Source organism: Arvicanthis niloticus, chromosome 17, assembly GCF_011762505.2.
Source record: "Arvicanthis niloticus isolate mArvNil1 chromosome 17, mArvNil1.pat.X, whole genome shotgun sequence".
NCBI classification, from domain to species: Eukaryota; Metazoa; Chordata; class Mammalia; order Rodentia; family Muridae; genus Arvicanthis; species Arvicanthis niloticus.
The window spans coordinates 13,799,462-13,816,545 of NC_047674.1; the positions used below are offsets into that span (position 1 = coordinate 13,799,462).

The 17,084-nt window shown below is 47.7% G+C and overlaps 1 protein-coding gene and 1 long non-coding RNA gene across 4 annotated transcripts in view; one reads left to right on the top strand and one right to left on the bottom strand.

The window, feature by feature from the left end:
• The first annotated feature begins 15,896 nt into the window (after positions 1-15,896).
• Per2 (period circadian regulator 2) overlaps positions 15,897-17,084 on the top strand; it is a 42,381-nt gene continuing 41,193 nt past the window's right edge. For 2 of the 3 annotated variants that reach the window (XM_034521578.2, XM_076914768.1), the window contains exon 1: positions 15,897-16,053. The gene's annotated coding sequence lies outside the window, so the exon portion shown is untranslated. Of the gene's footprint in view, positions 16,054-16,127; positions 16,251-17,084 lie in introns of those variants that run through there. The other variant, XM_076914767.1, reaches the window with a different exon arrangement.
• LOC143434813 (uncharacterized) lies at positions 15,926-16,716 on the bottom strand. Its single transcript, XR_013104590.1, has 2 exons — positions 16,586-16,716; positions 15,926-16,457 (listed from the first exon to the last, which is right to left on the bottom strand). It is a non-coding gene; the product is annotated as an uncharacterized LOC143434813 (long non-coding RNA).

Genomic DNA, 17,084 nt, shown 5'->3' on the forward strand with positions numbered 1-17,084 from the left:
CATCATGAACTTGAACATTTCTGCTGGCATGATAAATCTTGGCAGGCAAGAATGAGAAGATGCACCCCAGGCCAATACCAAGTCTTGAGAAGCCTCAGACACCATGGGGAGCTCCTAGTCTTCCTGTCTTCCCATGTATTTCTACACATTCACCTGAACCTTGGCTACCCAGGCCCACAGGGAGTTCTCTTGCCAGTATACCCATACCCTCCATGCCCATAAGCCTGTGATAAAGCCTTGCTGACCTCATGGTACCACCTCGACGGCCTTGACCAGATGCTCCAGTAGCTGCCTTGGCTGTCTCCCGACCTGTATCGTATCATCTGTCCAGAATGTAAGCAAGCTCCCAAGAGGCAGCTTGGACCCTAGCTGTCTCCTCAGGATCTCTGTCATCTTTCCTTTCTGGAGAGACCTGGCCAAAGTCCTCTTTCTCAGTTCCACTGCCCCAGGCACCCCGTATTCAAGAAATTGGTTGAATTAAAGCCCACTGTTTCTACCAGAAGTGGTCTCAGAAAACAGACAGTAAAATGAGGCTTGAGAGCTAAATCAGCAAGGGTGCAGGAAAGGGAGACCTGACAGTCTCCCACTGCTGTAAAGACCACGGGGCAACCTTCATTGTGGTGAAGTTAGGTTGTCTTACCAGCAGGGGGCACAATCTCCGCTAGTTGGAAGGACTTTGGAATATCCCATTCTGCTGAGGAGGTCCCCTACAGAAAGTTTGGGAACCTTCATGACAGCATAGACTCTTGCAGTTAAAGAACAGAACTGGCTGAGGATCAGATCTGAAATTAATTCCCAGGAAATGGAGTTCCAGGAAGGCTTAATTCTCACCTCCAAGGCCACATTCCCAATTGAGAAGCAACACTGCCCTTTGACTGGGAAGGTAATATCTAGGCAAATGCCCCTGATTCTCCCAAATAGGCCAGGCCTCTGGAGGTGTCCCACCTATTCACTCTTCCTCCTTCTCTAAGACAGTGAGTGATAGATGGTTAGTCCAGAATCTAGCTCAGTCTCCTATTGTAACAGATGACTAGGGTCAAGTCCCAGAAGAGCCTCCCTGGGTCCTTCCTGGCCCAGAGACTTGATGAAGTATTTCAGGGGCTGCTGGTAATCCAGCTGGTACTGCACAGACAACAGGAACCAGGCAAGCGACACCTAGGACTGCACAGACTACAAAGGGGAATGGATCAGACAGCTGAATGTGAGTTTTGACCAAAGTAGGAGCCTTTCAGACCTGACAGCTCAGGGATAGACCTTGACCATGGTGACATAGCATTCTCAAATGGCCACCAGCTATGAAAAAGATGGAACTGTAGCTTCCTTCCTAGGTATAGCTCTGGTTTCACACTGGCACTAAGTACTGCAGGGTCATTTCCGGCATCTCTGCCAATGTTGTTTCCATTCCACAATGATACTGATTTGATTCCAAGAATAATGCATTAGAGAAAGGGTGTTCAGAGCATGGTTGGGGACTGATAAACAGGGCTGATAAACAGGGTTGTTTGGAAGGCTCAGAGCCCAGCCCATGTGCAAAAGGAAAGGAGGAAGAGTCTGGTAGGTAGCCCTGGGAAGCAGGTGGTGGGGATGAAGACAGTCCTCATCTGAAAAGAGTCATCAAAAATCTTTCCTGGGTAAGTGACCTTCCAGAGATGGATGATATGGGAGTCACCATGAGCCTGCAGGGACAAGCAACTTGGGAATTCTTTAGTTTTCTTTCTTTTCTTTATTTTTTATCAAATGTGTATGCTGTGCAGAGCAGAGGAATAGGCTGAAGTATTCTCAGACTATTTACAAAGTTTAACCATGTTTTCAAGAGTCCCCATGTGTTCTGTCTCTGGTAAACCAGACCTTAAGCTAGCACTCTATGCCCCCTGTGTGACCCAGTTATGTGCAGAGGCCAAACTAAGCAGTGCTAACCCAAACCCTAGGAAATGTGAGGTGAGTAGCATGTGACCCCTTGAAGCCTGGAAAGGTACAGAGTGAGCAGGGGTGGGAGTCTGCTGAAAATTTCTGCCTTCCATTTTTGTAGAGTGGTGTTTGCCATGATGGCAGTTTCAGATCTTACTATTGGCCAGCAATAGCCACCGTGTTCCAGAAGCCACACTATGAGGTCGTCAGGAATTGTCTCTTTTAATCCTCAGAACCCTAGGATAAGACAAGTCAAAAAACACCCCAGATGCTGGGCAGTGGTGGCGCACGCCTTTAATCCCAGCACTTGGGAGGCAGAGGCAGGCGGATTTCTGAGTTCGAGGCCAGCCTGGTCTAGAGAGTGAGTTCCAGGACAGCCAGGGCTACACAGAGAAACCCTGTCTTGAAAAACAAAAACAAGAAACCAACAAAAAACACCCCAGATAACAACAGGCAAAGGGTGCAAATAGACATGACCAAGTCCATGAAAAGACAGTCGGTGTTAGTGACTAAGGAAATGCAAATCAAGGAGTGGGGAGATGATTTGGTGGGTAAACCATGCACAAGCCTCACAACCTGAGTTTGATTCCCGGGAGCCTCATAAAAAGCTAGATGTGGTAGCATGCATGCCAGCACTCCCTGGACTAGACGGGAAATAGAGACAGAGAACCTCCCAAAAACCTCACAGGCCAGCTAGTCTGGAGTAGACAGCACAGCAGCAAAAACAAGAAAGACAGACTCTGCCTCAGAAAGGGTCAGCAAGGAAGGACAGACCTGGCTCTCAAAAGTTGCCCTCTGACCTCCACATGTGACCTGTGGCAAGGGCTCACCCACACTTGTACACACACATAACATGTTAAAGGAAAAGCATAACAAACCGCAGTGAGATATCACTCCTCATCCCTTAGGGCAGTGATGTAGTTTGAATGTGGCCGATCCTGACAGGCTGATGCTGTTAGTGTTTGGTCCTCAGGTTGTGGAATGAAATCTCAGCTGTACAAAGTGTTCTGTGCTTAAAAGTAGAAGGAATGTTCAATTCCATGCTATATGTTTTACCATAGCAACTTTCTCTTTTTTTGTGAGACAGGGTTTGTGTAGCCCTGGATGTCCTGCAACTAGACCAGGCTGGCTTTGAACTCACAGAGATCTGTTTGCCTATGCCTCTGGAGTGCTGGGATTAAAGGCCCGTGCCACCACTGCCTCGTTGGAGAGATGCTCACTGGATGAAGCTCTTTGCCGCACAGGTGTGAGGACCAGAGGTTTGTATCCTCAGCATCCACGTAAGCACAAAGCAGAGGTGGTGGTCCTTCTACCAACTAGCTCCACTAGCTGAACTGGCAAACCCCAGGTTTAGTGAGAGAACCTGGCTAGGTAAACACATTGGAGAATGACTGGGGAAGAGACCTGGTGCTAACCTCTGGCCCCGAATGTGCATGCACACCTGCACTCATGCAAACACACATACATGGACCACACACACAACCCCTCAAAGAAGCTGCAAGCATCACTTCCATTTTGTGGAGGAGAACAGTGACAGCTGATAGCAGGTCTCATCTGGGACTGGATAGGTATGGCCACAGACCCTAGGCTTTCCAGAAGTTATTGACTCTGTACCAGTTGGAACATCACTCCTGAGATGACCCCCATAATGGGGGAGGAGATGCCCATATCTGGTCTTTTCTGAGACTCAGGCATGTTTTCTCAATATTCATTTAGTAATATAGGCCATTCTCTTTGTTCAATCCAAATAGATAAATTTTTATATGTGTTTTGCAATTGTTATAAATTTAGGACAGATGATACTGGGCATCATGCTGGCATTGAGGGGGAAAAAAAAAAAAAAAAAAACAAGTCCGCACCATGCAAGAAGCTGCTGAATGAGCCCAGTCTCGTTCTTGGGACTCTTGGGGATCCTCATGAAGGAGCATGGAATGGCTGCTTTTGTTGAGTGCAGTGAAATGTTACAAGCGAACAAACACAAAAAAGCAAAAGCATTCAACTTGCTGAGACTTACAAGTCTCCACAAATGCTCAGTCTACCCTTGTAGTCAATGTGGGCTATGCTGGGCTTGAGAGTGAGCCTGCTGTCTGCCTGGTGATTGCTCTGGGGATAGGGTAGGGACAGGAGCTGGTTCCCAACTGGCCAGAATGAACCCATTAGCAGCTGGGGGGTCTTCTTTCTGGGGTATTCCCATTGTCTACTGTTGACTTTGTACCTGCAGAGACCTTGAAATCTGAAAAAAAAGAAACCACAGTCTTCAACTTTTTCCAGATAGATAAAAGGTGAGATGTCACTGGAGAGCCACACCAAAGCTTTCTTCCGACTTCCAAAGACTCCTCCCTGGAGCTAAAACACACCCAGAACAGCTGGAGACCAGCCACAGGGCTCCTATACAAACCGAACAAAGGCTTGGATTGCTACAAAAAACGTTGTTAAAGAAAGTGGGTCAGCCATTTAATGATAGTGGAGATTGGAGTCCTTGCACTAGCTAGCTAGCTAGCTCTCCCTGCCCCCCCCCCTTTCTCTCTCTCTCTACACACACACACACACACACACACACACACACACACACACACACACACGGAGGGCAATACATCTGAAAGGCTAGGATATCTAGGGGATAGACACAGACATGACTCTTGTAGGTATCACTGAGGTGGCTTTGGATAGAGAAACCCCCAGCCATAGAGGGACAGCTTCAGGCAAGAGAAGCCAGACTTTCAGGCCCAAGTGAGTACCAACTCGTGGTAAAGTTCCATCCTAGCCAGCACAGAATATTTTAAAGAAGAGTTCATCTCTGAGTTTACATAAATGTGGCCTGGCATTTGACCTGAGCAGAGGCTGAAGAGCAGCAGGAAATATAGGAAGAAAAGAGTAGAGAAAGAAGGAAGATTTAAAAAAAAAATCACACTTTGGCTACAATGGTTCTGTGGTTTGGCTATAGGCTGAGCATGCCCACCAAGGCCTCATGTGTGAGAAGCTTGACCCTCTGTGTAGCAGTACTGGGAGGAGGAGGTGCTTAAGACGTGGGACCCAGTGGGTAGAGAGATGGCTAAATGGTTAAGAGCACTTGCTGTTCTTGTAGAGGACCCACATTCAATTTCTAGCACCCACATGGCAGCCGACAACTGTCTATAACTCCAATCCTATTGGATCTGATGCCCTCTTCTAGTCTCCAAGGGCACTGCATGCACATTGTGCACACACACACACACACACCAGGCAAACACACACACACACACACACACACACACACACACACTCCTAAAAATAAAATAAAATAAAATAAAATAAAATAAAATAAAATAAAATAAAAGCTGAAGTCCGGTGCTCATTGGGGATTCTGTCCTTGAATTAAGGAGCCCCAAGCTAGGCTCTAAGGAACGTTATTTAAAGCCACCTCCTCTAGCTTTCTATCTCATGACATGATCTTTCCCCATATGCATTCCTGCCATAACACCAATTACCATGATACGGCACAGCAGGGAGGCCCTACCAGAGCTGGCAAGACCTTTAGACACCAAGACTGGGAGATGGAGCAAAGCTTACCTTTGAGGAAACTGGAAAATAGTTCTTATTTTAAGTGGACTTCAAATTGAGGAGGATTCTGAAACCTGCAGGTGACTTAATGTTAAGGCAGGAAAATGAGGGGAAAAACAGCAACCCAGGATCCACTTGACTCCAGCTGTATCTGCACCCCCTTTTAAACTGTGCACTGCCTGCCTGGCACCTCCCATTAGCATCAAGCTGTGTGCCCGTGCTCTCTCTCTCTCTCTCTCTCTCTCTCTCTCTCTCTCTCTCTCTCTCTCTCTCTCCTCCAGTGTATTCCAGGCCTTCCCTCTCTTAGTAACCTCTTGGTAATTTCCCTCCCATTGTTACTTTCCTTTCAAACATGACCCAGGACATATGGGAACTTAAGAGATGGATGATCCATCCATATGGGAACATATGGATGATCCAGCATGAGCCAGTTATGGGTGTCTGTACAGTAAAGCAAACTGTATCTTCTGAATGAACTTATAGGGGGAACCTCCCGCTTACTACTTTATGCCTATGCATAATTGGTTGTGCATATGATTAAAACCATATGCATTGTGGGAAAGAAGAAATATAATAAAGACTTACATAATCTAAACCCTCTGTCAGCACAGAGAACCACCCACACTACAACCTTTAGACACCAACTCCTCTTCTTCCTCCTCCTCTTAGGCCCCATAAAAGAAGTCTGGGACAATAACCATTGCTCTTGGGCATTCTAGCTCCCACATAGAGTACTTTCTACTGTCTCTTTAAATATGGACTTCTTGGTACTTTGCTCTGTATGTGCTTTTTTAATCATCTGAGTAAGACGCTAAGAACCTAGAGACACCTGGCCCAGTCTAAACAAAGCCACTGGCAACAAGGTGATATAACTGAATTACTAGGATGATAACCGGCAGCTCCACAAGAGGGAAGCCATGCCTGGCACTGGAAACCTAGACAACTCCCCAGGGCTAGTGACGTCATGGATCTTAGAAGAGAACCTATGGCCACCGCTGTACCAAACCAGCACACTCTTTATATTCTGGATATCTGTCCTTATACCTGCAGATGAGTGTGGTCCTCAGACCTCACCAAGGGAACAGACAGACCGTTCCAGAAAGTGTGCGTTTTTCACAGAGGCTGTGGGGAGGAAGAGTGATGTTTTCTTTACTGTTTTCCAAGACCTCCATGTAGTTTTTCTGGTTTAGTTTATAGAGTTGTCTCTCTCATCTGAGATTTTGATTTCCTAGACCCATGCCCATCATTCTATTCTATGTTCACCAATTCTACAGGAGTTTTGGTGTTTTGGCGGTGGTGGGTTTTTGGTTTTGTTTGTTTGTTTGTTTGTTTGTTTGTTTTGAGATAGGGATTCTCTATGTAGCCTTGGTTGTCCTGGAACTCCCTCTTTAGACCAGGCTAGCCTCAAAGTCAGAGCTCTTCCTAAATACTGGGATTAAAGGACTGTGCAGGTGGGCTTGAAGATTAAAAAAACGAAACAAAACAGGACTGTTATAAGTCTGAGTATTGAATGTCATGAGTCCCACAGCTCTGATTTTAGCTGTTTTGTGTTGCTGCTGTGGATGTTCTGTGGGTGGATGTGCATCAAGGGGTGTGTGTGTGTGTGTGTGTGTGTGTGGTTTATTTGTTTTTATCATCCACCATTCGATCTGTAGACTGTTTATAATGCCTGCATAGGTTTGGATCAAGAATATAAACTTATTAATCTCCTGCACCTAGTTGTTTAAGATAGCATGGTGTTCATATTTACCTAATTATTAAAAATAAAGTCTGGGAAATAGATGAAGGTCAAATAAAAGCTTTGGCTCTGTAAAACCCAAATGAAAAGGACCTCACCGATCCGTGGAGAACTGCAGACGCACCCCAAATCACTCACGAGAAACACAACTTGATGCAAATCGCAAGAGGTTTACTGGCTAGCCAGGGCTGTCTTTCCTTCAAGCCCGCGCAGGGGCAGCGGAATTCAGCAAAAGAACAAAAGAAGTTTACCGCTTTTAAGGGGGAATCTACAAACCAGGTGGGGGTGGAGTTAGGGAAGAGGGAAGGCTGAGAGTGGAGTTAGGGAAGGGGGAAGGAGGGAGAACAGGTCACTAGGTCATCGATACATTTGATCTCAAATTCCTAAGATGGATGGTGTGTCACTTTATAATTGGCTATTTCGAACCAGTTTCACACTATATATCATGAGCTCCAGTTCAAGGGGGTCAGGCTTATCTCAAACTTTTAGCATCCTGGCACCAACTGTCTCAGGGCTGCTAGTTCAAAGCCCGGCCAAGGTAATCTCGGGCCCATAGCATCCTGACACCATGAATCTTAAGGTTTGTTTAGTTAGGGCCATCTGTTCAAATGGTCAGCTAATTTCCTGGGACTGAGGCAACACAGTGTTTGACTTACAGGTTTTTATGTCTTTGCTTTAAAGAGTAGGGTACAGGGGATCAACTTATGATTTTTCTATCTTTCAGCTCCACCACGTGAAGACTTTGGTTCCACTGCCGGTCACATGACTAGAGTCATCATACAAGGCATTCTAAGCCTGCACTAAACATCTGCTTAAAAGAATGTTTTATTTTATACTTAAGAGCTGATAACTTTTAAAAAGTTATTTTTGAAATTATAACCATATTTATACAAATGTATTATATATATCACATATATATAAAATTATATATGTTTTTACAATTATTTATTTGTATGCGTGTGCACAAGTCTGTATGTATGCCTACATCTGCACTCACATGCCCATGTGTGCCATCAAATCTAGAGGCCAGAGGACATCCTTTGGGGATCATCTCTTCTTCTGCCTTGTGGATCTTAGGGATGGAACTCAGGTAGTTAGGTTAGATGGCACATGCATTTACCCACTGAGCTATCTCATGGGACCCTACATATAATAGGTTATTGCAGGATACATACTTTGTAAAATCAAGAAAAATTAAAGAAGAAATCATGTTTCCTTATATTTCAAGGAAGAAGGATGTAAAATTGGGGTGTCTCTTTCTGGTTTGCTTTTTAAGTATATATCACATAGAGATAGGTGACCTACACACCTCACGGTAAGGTAAATTCATTTTAGAAGATTACCTTGCAAACCTGGGTTTTTTTTCAGCCCAGTATTTAGCTTCAAGGTAGGTGTTTCAGGTGGAGGCATTCCACAATGAGCCTTGTTCCCTTAGCACCTAGAACAGAGAACAGAACAAGACCTTCTGAGACTCCTGATCTTTGACCCCAAGGTCAACCATCTGAGGCCAGGATGGCCAGGTTGGACCAGGCTTGTGACTTTTGAGTGCTCACTAATGCATCACAGTGCAGGAAGTGGATAAAGGAAACACCAAGTGACTTCCACCAGAACCAACTCCCCACCCCCACCCCCACCCCCAGGGAATACCACTGCCCTGAGACAGGGCCTCCATCAGCCTCCGTTGCATTGAGAGGACATATTGTGTCTACCAGGAACAGAAGTAGTATCCACTCCTTGCCACAGCAACACATCCAAAGCTATCATCTTGTTGCTGCGCCTGCATCTGAGGAGCACAAGGTCTACATGACCTTGAGAGGTGGGCTGGTGACTTGATTGAGAGTATTTCGTGACAATGGTTCCGCTTTCATTCTTCCTAACAGAACTTGGGAAGATTGCTTTCTAGCTAATGAATCTCAGAAAGCTGGTTCCTTATTGCAACTGAACAAAGACAACTCTTATTTGCTAGGCATGTGCTCTAGTGGCTGTGCAGATCTGAGCCAGGGCTGGGGACTGAGTGTCTCTCCATCTATATGGCCTTGGTTGTCACCAGTTTGCTAATGGGTCATAGTAGCAGCTTAGATATGGCCATAGTGGGTCTTTCTTCTCTTTCTTTCTTTCTTTCTTTCTCTCTCTCTCTCTCTCTCTCTCTCTCTCTCTCTCTCTCTTTCTTTCTTTCTCTTTCACCATAGAAGTACATGCTGTAAAGATTTTGCTCTTTTTTTGCTCTCCCTCTTTAGTGGACCAGTTGTTAAACATTTACTACCATTCTGTTGGAGTCACTATCAGGAGTGGAACTAGTTCCTGGTGCCTCTGCCAGACACTGCAGACAGTACACTCCACATCACATAGGAGAGCCCAATAGAATGCTGATTGAGCCCTGCCCTCCATCCCCCATGGCTCAGTGAAGATCCATTGTCCTACAAGTGCCTGCAGGGCTTCCCAGCACCGAGACAGCCAGCTCTGCAGCTCTGTGGCTAGTGGGCAAGCTCCTGCCAGAGCAGAGCTTAGGCTCTGGCAGGCTCCGAACTGCCCCTGGCTGGAGGCCTGTAACCTGAGAGGTGAAGGAAGGTTCGAGGCTTAAGATAAATACCACCCTGCAGGCACTCGCCCCTGCCCCTCCGGAGGGATCGGGCAAGAGCAGTGTCCTCTGGGGAAGTAATGGCTCCTGCTGGATTGAAGCTTCTGGAGACTTAAAGGGGTGAGATTCTTAGCCCACCTACCCACACGGTCTATATCACAGAGTCAGGGCCACATTTGAACACTGGATGCCTGTCAAGGCTGGGATTTGGGTCTGTGATCACTCCCCTAGTTCTAGGTCTGATTTTCGATAATCTACCCAGTACTACAGGAGATTAAAATTTCCTATGCTGCCTTAGGAGACCTAAGGTTTTCACATTTGTCTTAACTAGGAGGTTAACTCTCCCAAGCCCTTTCCTTTCCCATTTGTCCAGGTCCAGCATCAAACACAAACCACCTTCTTCACTATCATTGTCATTGTCACCGCTCTCACCCAGCAATGCCTAGTGCCTTGTTCCCTCTTTGCTCCATCCCACCACAGCAGTCCAGAGGTAAAAAGTCTAGTAACTGTACTGCTACCAACTACTAGGTTATTAGCAGGGGTCAGAAAACCTTTCCTGCAGAGCGCCAGATAGTAAACATTTCCAGCTAGTGGCCTTTCTTCGTAGGGTCACAGTAGCATCCTAGGGCTTTCTTCCCTCCCACTTTTCCCTTTAACTCACAGGCTATGCCAAAGCTGGCCTTGAGCCAGATTTGACTGGCAAGGCACAGTTTAACGATCCCTGGTGATTATGATCTCACAGGAACAGGTGTGCTTTAGATATGCTTTGTGTTTTACAACATGACCAGTCCCTCAAAGTTCTATGCATAGGGAGCCTGGTCCTCAGAGTGGTGACACTGGGAGATTCTGTGCACCTTTTAAGAGGTAGGGACGGTGGAAGGTCCTTAGATCATTAAGGCTGCAGAGAATCAAGGTAGAGTGAATGGGACATATTTGGTTAGTTCTGGAGTAAGGGCCATGGCCTTTTATCATCTCCCTGTCTACAATTCTGGCGGTGTAATCTCTCCTCCTTGGGTGTGCTTCTGCCACAGTGCTGCTCAATACTAGGTTCTCACTGAAGCCATAACCCAAGGGCCACCTGATCTTGGGCCTCCAAACCTGTGGCTTACATAAGCTTCTTTTCTTCACAAAATAGCCTCTCTCAAATATTACTTTGCAGTGTCGAAAATGGATCAGCTGCGCATGGTAAGCGGTTCAATTCCACACTGAGATCTTGGTTAAGGAGATACTTACAGAAGCTTGTCTAGGCTCCAGTGCTTCATTTGGGGGTTCTTTTGAGGGCAGCTCAGTCAAGCTTATTTGTTATTTTCTACAAGCCTTGGTCTGGGAACAGTTAGTGGTGTTTTTCCATGTTAGGTTTTTAAAAGTCAGCAGGAGATGGCAACCCCCAAACCACACAGCGGGCTTGGAAAAGACCTCACTAAAGGGTAGAGTTGTAGGCAGAGAACCAGGCAAGGCTCACAGTGACCCTGGAGCTTGTCCCGCTAAAAGATTCATACCAGCCTGACATGGCTAGAGGGACGAGTCAGGGGTAGTAACCCACGAGAAAAACCTTCTCTCTGGACTTTATAGGTTTAGATGGAAATCAGAAGAATTCGGGGAGCACTTTGCCAGCCACATCACAATGGAGCTTCCTGCTGGGGAGAATATTCCAGAGGCAGACCATTGGAGCTTGGACTTTGCTCATTTATAACTTGTGCCTTTTCCTTTCCCAGGATCTGAAGGGGTGGAGCGCTGAGGGTGACCATGAGCTCATTATGCAGACAAAGGTTATCGGAGGCATGATTTCTGTCACCTTGAGAGTTGGGAATGTCTTGTGCAGAGAGGAGCAGTGGGGATAAGCATACACCTCATATAGCTGTGAGGATTAAGTAAGAGATGACATGTTAGTGCCAAGCACGACTCCTGCGAGCATGGGGCAGTCACAGCTTTGTGCAGTCATGGAGAGTCTCTAACGGCCACAGCCATCCACAAATATGAATCTCCAGCCTCAGCCTCCTGCTTTCTTCTGTGTCACCCAGGATCAAGTACCCTGTTGGTGACCAACTTTGATTTTCCTCAGGGCATGAAAGGCCTCAGTTCCTGATGCTACTCCAAGACATCTATGTTAGGGAGAGGGGAGGAGAGCAGAGAAGCTGTCATTCGGTGCCATTAACAGTGCTAGAAAAAGGAGACTGGGGTGACTTTCTTGGGGACACATGAGTAGAGGATGATAGAGCAAGGGGGACTTCGAAGAGAAACCTATGGCTTGGAAGAACAGTGAGATTAGCCCATGACTAATAAGAAAATCTTTCTCCTTGTGAGGTAAGAAGATCCTCATGTATGTGATCGATTCAAACATAAAGATAACAAACAATGAGATCACCTCAGACATGGAGGATCCCTTCAGACACAGAGGATCACCTTAAACATGAAAGATTATCATAGACATGAATGATCTTCTCAGATATGAAGGATTACCTTAGACATGGGGGATCACCTCAGATATCATCACCTCAGACATGGGGGAATCACCTCAGATATCATCACCTCAGACATGGGGGAATCACTTCAGATATCATCACCTCAGACATGGGGATCACCTCAGATATGGGGGAATCACCTCAGTCATGGAGGATCACCTTAGATATAGATTACCATAGACATAAAGGTCACCTCAGACATGGAAGATCACCTCAAATATGGAGAATCACCTCAGATATAGGCGATCGCCTCAGACATGCAGGTCACCTCAGGTGTGCTGTTCACCTTAGCTGCAATATCACTTTGGACACAGACTGTATGCTAGCTTCATCACTATAAGAAATACACGAGGCAGTTGGTTTATAAAGAGAAAAAGGTTATTTGGGCCCATAGTTCTGAAGGCTTCAGTTCATAATTGATTATCACTGTTGCTTTTTGGACTATAGCAAGGGCAAGTGATCACTGTACCATCATGTGGGAAAATAGTTGACTTCATGACTGATATGAAAGGAAGATTAAGAGGCAGGTGTCTCACAGTCCCATTAAGGGCATTTCTCCAATGACCTAAAACCTCCCACTAGGGACACCCCTTCAAGGTTTCACTTCCCAACAATATCATGTTGGTAACCTATTCCTTAATGTATGGGTGTTGGAGGGTTTCACCTTGAGTATGGGGGATCACCTTGGATGTGGAGACTACTCCAGATCCAGGGATCAATTGTCTCAGACATGGGAAATGTTATAGTTTGAATGTGATATATTTCCCACTGGCTCTGGTGTTTGAGCACTTAGCCCTTGGCTGTTGGTGTTATTTTTGGAGGTTGTAGAACCTCTGAGGGTACCAGACACATACATGGTGTACAGATATACATGCAGTCAAAATACACATCCACACAAAAATTTTAAGAAAATAGAAGTAAATGATACGTGGCATTGCCTCAGACATTGGGTGTTATCTTAGACACAGGGAGCATCTCACAGGTAGCACATCACACTGGACACAGTTGTGTTGTGACAGGCTGTCTTCCTGTGGGCTCCTTCAAAATGGTGAGAGACATGAGTGGCCATAAAACCCTGGAAAGAATCTCCATTCCTGGAAGAGTCTCAGAAAACCTTGATCCTCAACTCAGTTCCCAAGTTCCCAAGGCACAGGCTTGAACTACAGCACCGACTCTGAGAACTGTCATGCACATGACTACCCATCCCCAACCAAAAGACAGAGCTCTCATCTCAGTCAAGCCATTGGCTGTCCTTATAACCAGGAAAGTTGACGCTTCGGTCTCTCCTTGCATAGCACGACAGCAAAAAGTTTTAGGCTGAGAGGAGGTTTATTTTAAAACTGTGTCTCCAGGCTGAAGAGATAGCTTAGCAGTTAAGAACACGCATTGTTCTAACAGACAACTCAGGTTTTGGTTTCCAGCATCCATAAGCCAGCTCACAGCAATCTGTAACTCAGGCCAGTTGTGGGATACAAGGTAAGACAGGTTTGTAATTCCTCAGATGTCTTAATGTCTTAAGAAGGAGGAGGAGGAGGAGGAGGAGGAGGAGGAGGAGGAGGAGGAGGAGGAGGAGGGGGAAGGCAGAAGGGAGAAGGGAGAAGGGAGAAGGGAGAAGGGAGAAGGGAGAAGGGAGAAGGGAGAAGGGAGAAGGGAGAAGGGAGAAGACAGAGAAAGGAGGAAGAGAAGGAAGAGGAGGAGGAGAGAAGAGGAAGAAGATTTATTTTTGCATTTCTCTCCAACTTCAGGTGTAAGCAAATATTTGTGAAGTATATGAAAGTTTCCAGTAACAAGAAAGTAGACTCCGACGGAGTGAGAAATTGACGACAAATTAGATTCCGAAGAGTTGTAGAGTCCCCACAGTATTGAGTTTCCAAAAGAATTGATTTCTATGACTTTCTAGAATATTTACTGGTGGAAATAGAAAAGGCTAAATTTAGGGAGAAACTGTGACATTACATTGCAAGACAAGAAAAGGCTGAACATGAAGGAGACTCTGCCAGGTGGATGAGCTGTGTACTCTTGTTTCCAGAACAATGCAGCCACCATTGACGTCAATGTAAGCCAGGAAACAAAAGGCTCTTTGGGTGTGTGCGGGGTGCAGCTTGGCCCAGCTCTGTTCAGTGCTTATGTGTGTTGGGGGAGTGTGGTGAGGTGTCAGTGTCAGAGGAACCAGAGGTGCTGCCCTGCCCCCTGCAGTGTGAGTCAACACCTGGCTTCCCAGGGCTCCTTTGGAAAGGGCTGCTGGAAGGAACTTAGTTTCTGCCCCCATCTGCATCTGAGGAATTGTATGCCTGTCCTGTCAGGCAGACAGATAGAAGTGGCTCACACACAGGAATTCTTGAATGTGGGTTAGCTGGCTGTGTACACCAGCAGCTCGGTTTGTTCGCAGACTTCTGCTGATAATGTTCTTTCCATTCCTGGTTCCTAGGACACTCCAAGGGAAGATTCAGAGTGGTGGATGCTCCTAGGCTTCGAGTTCCGGGGCAATGACAAGTGACCTCTTCACCCTTCAAAGACGTGATAACCTTGCCTTCCCCATCACACCCTGCACTTTCAGAGCCTTTAAGTTGTTCTAAGTCAGACAGGTAGGTAAGTCTTCGGCCTCAAACCAGCTCCAGGGAAAGTTCTACTCCCTCCTTTGACCCTTTTGGACAGGAGCCTGAATGTTTCGTAGGCTTCTAGAGAACGCTCTTGAAAGAACCAAATAGCCTCAGCCAAGGTTCCAAAGGGGCAGGGCTATCCTGTCCCTGGGGAAGTTCTCTCCCCTGACTTGTGAGCACTGTAGCTTCCACCTCAGAAAAGCCCTGCTGCTCCAGATGCGCGCCCCATCTACCCATTCTCAAGTACCCCGCCTCTACAGATCCTGTAAGGTTAATGAACTACACCACCGCATTTGGTTAAGCTTCCCTATAGAATGCCAGTCTTTTCTCCCTATGTGACTGAGGGCAGGAAGAAAAATCACTTCTTTCTTTTGTATCTCTGCATGGCAATCATGACCTTGTTTTTTGAATCAACACTAGCTAGCAACACGTGGTTTCAAAAACAAGAAAGGCTAAGAGGGAGTGAAGTGCTCAGGCCCATCTAGGACGACTGTCAGCCTGGGGGCCTGTCCTGGGGTCAGCCAGGCTGTCCTGGGTAGGTGCGCAGCAAGCAGTAGATCTAGAGGGGCCGCCCTATCTGTCCTCGGGCGCTTCGCCATGAATGAATGAGAGGGAAAATGAATGAACTGGGCTGGGTGAGCGAAAGGTGTCGGCAGAGAGCTTTCTCGGTCTTTCGGATTGCGGAGGCTGGTCACGTCGCTGCAGGTGGTAGGCCGGTGGCCCTGGACTCCGCCGGCCGTGAGTGGCGCAGCGGCTAAGCACCATTCCCCCCGCGCCGCAGTGGTACGCGCCACTCCCGGCTGCACAAACGGGCCACCGCCGTGCCAGGTGAATGGAAGTCCCGCAGGCCGGAAGTGGACGAGCCTACTCGCCAGGGCGCGGGGGGCGCAATAGCGCGCAGCGTCTTCATTGAGGAACCGGGGCGGCGAACATGGAGTTCCATGTGCGTCTTATGTAAAGAGAGCGACGGGCGACTCCACCAATTGACGCTCGGAACTCTCAGGTCCCGCCCCGCCAGTATGCAAATGAGGAAGCTCTGCGACCAATGGCGTGCGCAGGGGCGGGCTCAGAGCGCGCGGTCACGTTTTCCACTATGTGACAGCGGAGGGCGACGCGGCTGTAGCGGCGCTACCGGGACTAGCGGCTCCGGGCGGCTGCGGCGCAGGCCGAGCGCACCAAGTGACCGGCCGAGCAAGGGACAGACGCGCGGGTGGACGCGGCGAAGCGGTGAGTGGAGCGGCGCTGGGAGGTGGCGCGGCACTGGGCGGTGGCGCGGACCTGGACTGCCGTGGTATTCTTACGTAACCGGCGGCTCGGAAAACTGGAGCTGGGGTCCTGAGCCAGGAGTTGCCGACTGTGCAGAATGTAGATGGGACTGCGCGGTGACCCTCTTCCAGGCGTACATTGCTGCTCCCATTTCTCAGGTTAGGCACTGAGGTCGGGGAGATTAGTTAGGCATCTTGTCCGAGGACGCAGAGACATTGAGTGATCACCATGCCAGACTGCGCGCGCCGACTCCCATAGTGTTGTCCAAGGAAGCCAGGGTCAGTGCCAAGTGCTCCTAGGATGGATCCAGAGAGTCCCCCGAGGAGCTGGCTTCCTGCTATGAGTCCAGAGAGTCAAGTCTGGCCCTGGGGAAGGACCACAATTAGGCGCTGACTCCCAGTGGTGGGAAAGGGGTTAAACAAAAATACCCAGTGCTAAGCCACACCTGCCCCTCCCCGCCCCCGATGTCAAGGAGCCCACTTTGTCCACCCACTTTGATTTCCATGGCATCCTCCGTGCCAGTATTTCCTGTCTCCAGATGGGCTGGGCGTGTGTCAGGGGAGGGGTAGAGGTCCACTCTTGAGCTGGAGCAGTCACGTCATCCTTTGGGACATACCTTAGCTACCAAGCACAGACGTGGACCAAGAGGTGGGCGGAGGCTTGCTGCTTCTGTAGGAACCCTGGTTGCCAGGGTTTCTGTAACGTATACACCAGGAACCAGTTTGGAAAGCTGGTTCGTACAGAACACAGGAGCCAAAAGGCTCCCTGGAAATCATCCAGGGTAACCCCTAGCTCCAAGAGGCACAGACACAGGCTGGCAGGCTGTACCACTGTAAAAACCAGGCCTGGCAGTCTCAGGATCCATTTCTCCTCCTTGGTTCACATGCTTACCAGAGGTGCAAGCCTGAAGAAGACATGTCCACTCTGCCTTACTCTCTGGAGTCTAGGTTGGATTCGTCTGATAAGAGAACCAGAGTCTGTCTACCTCAAGG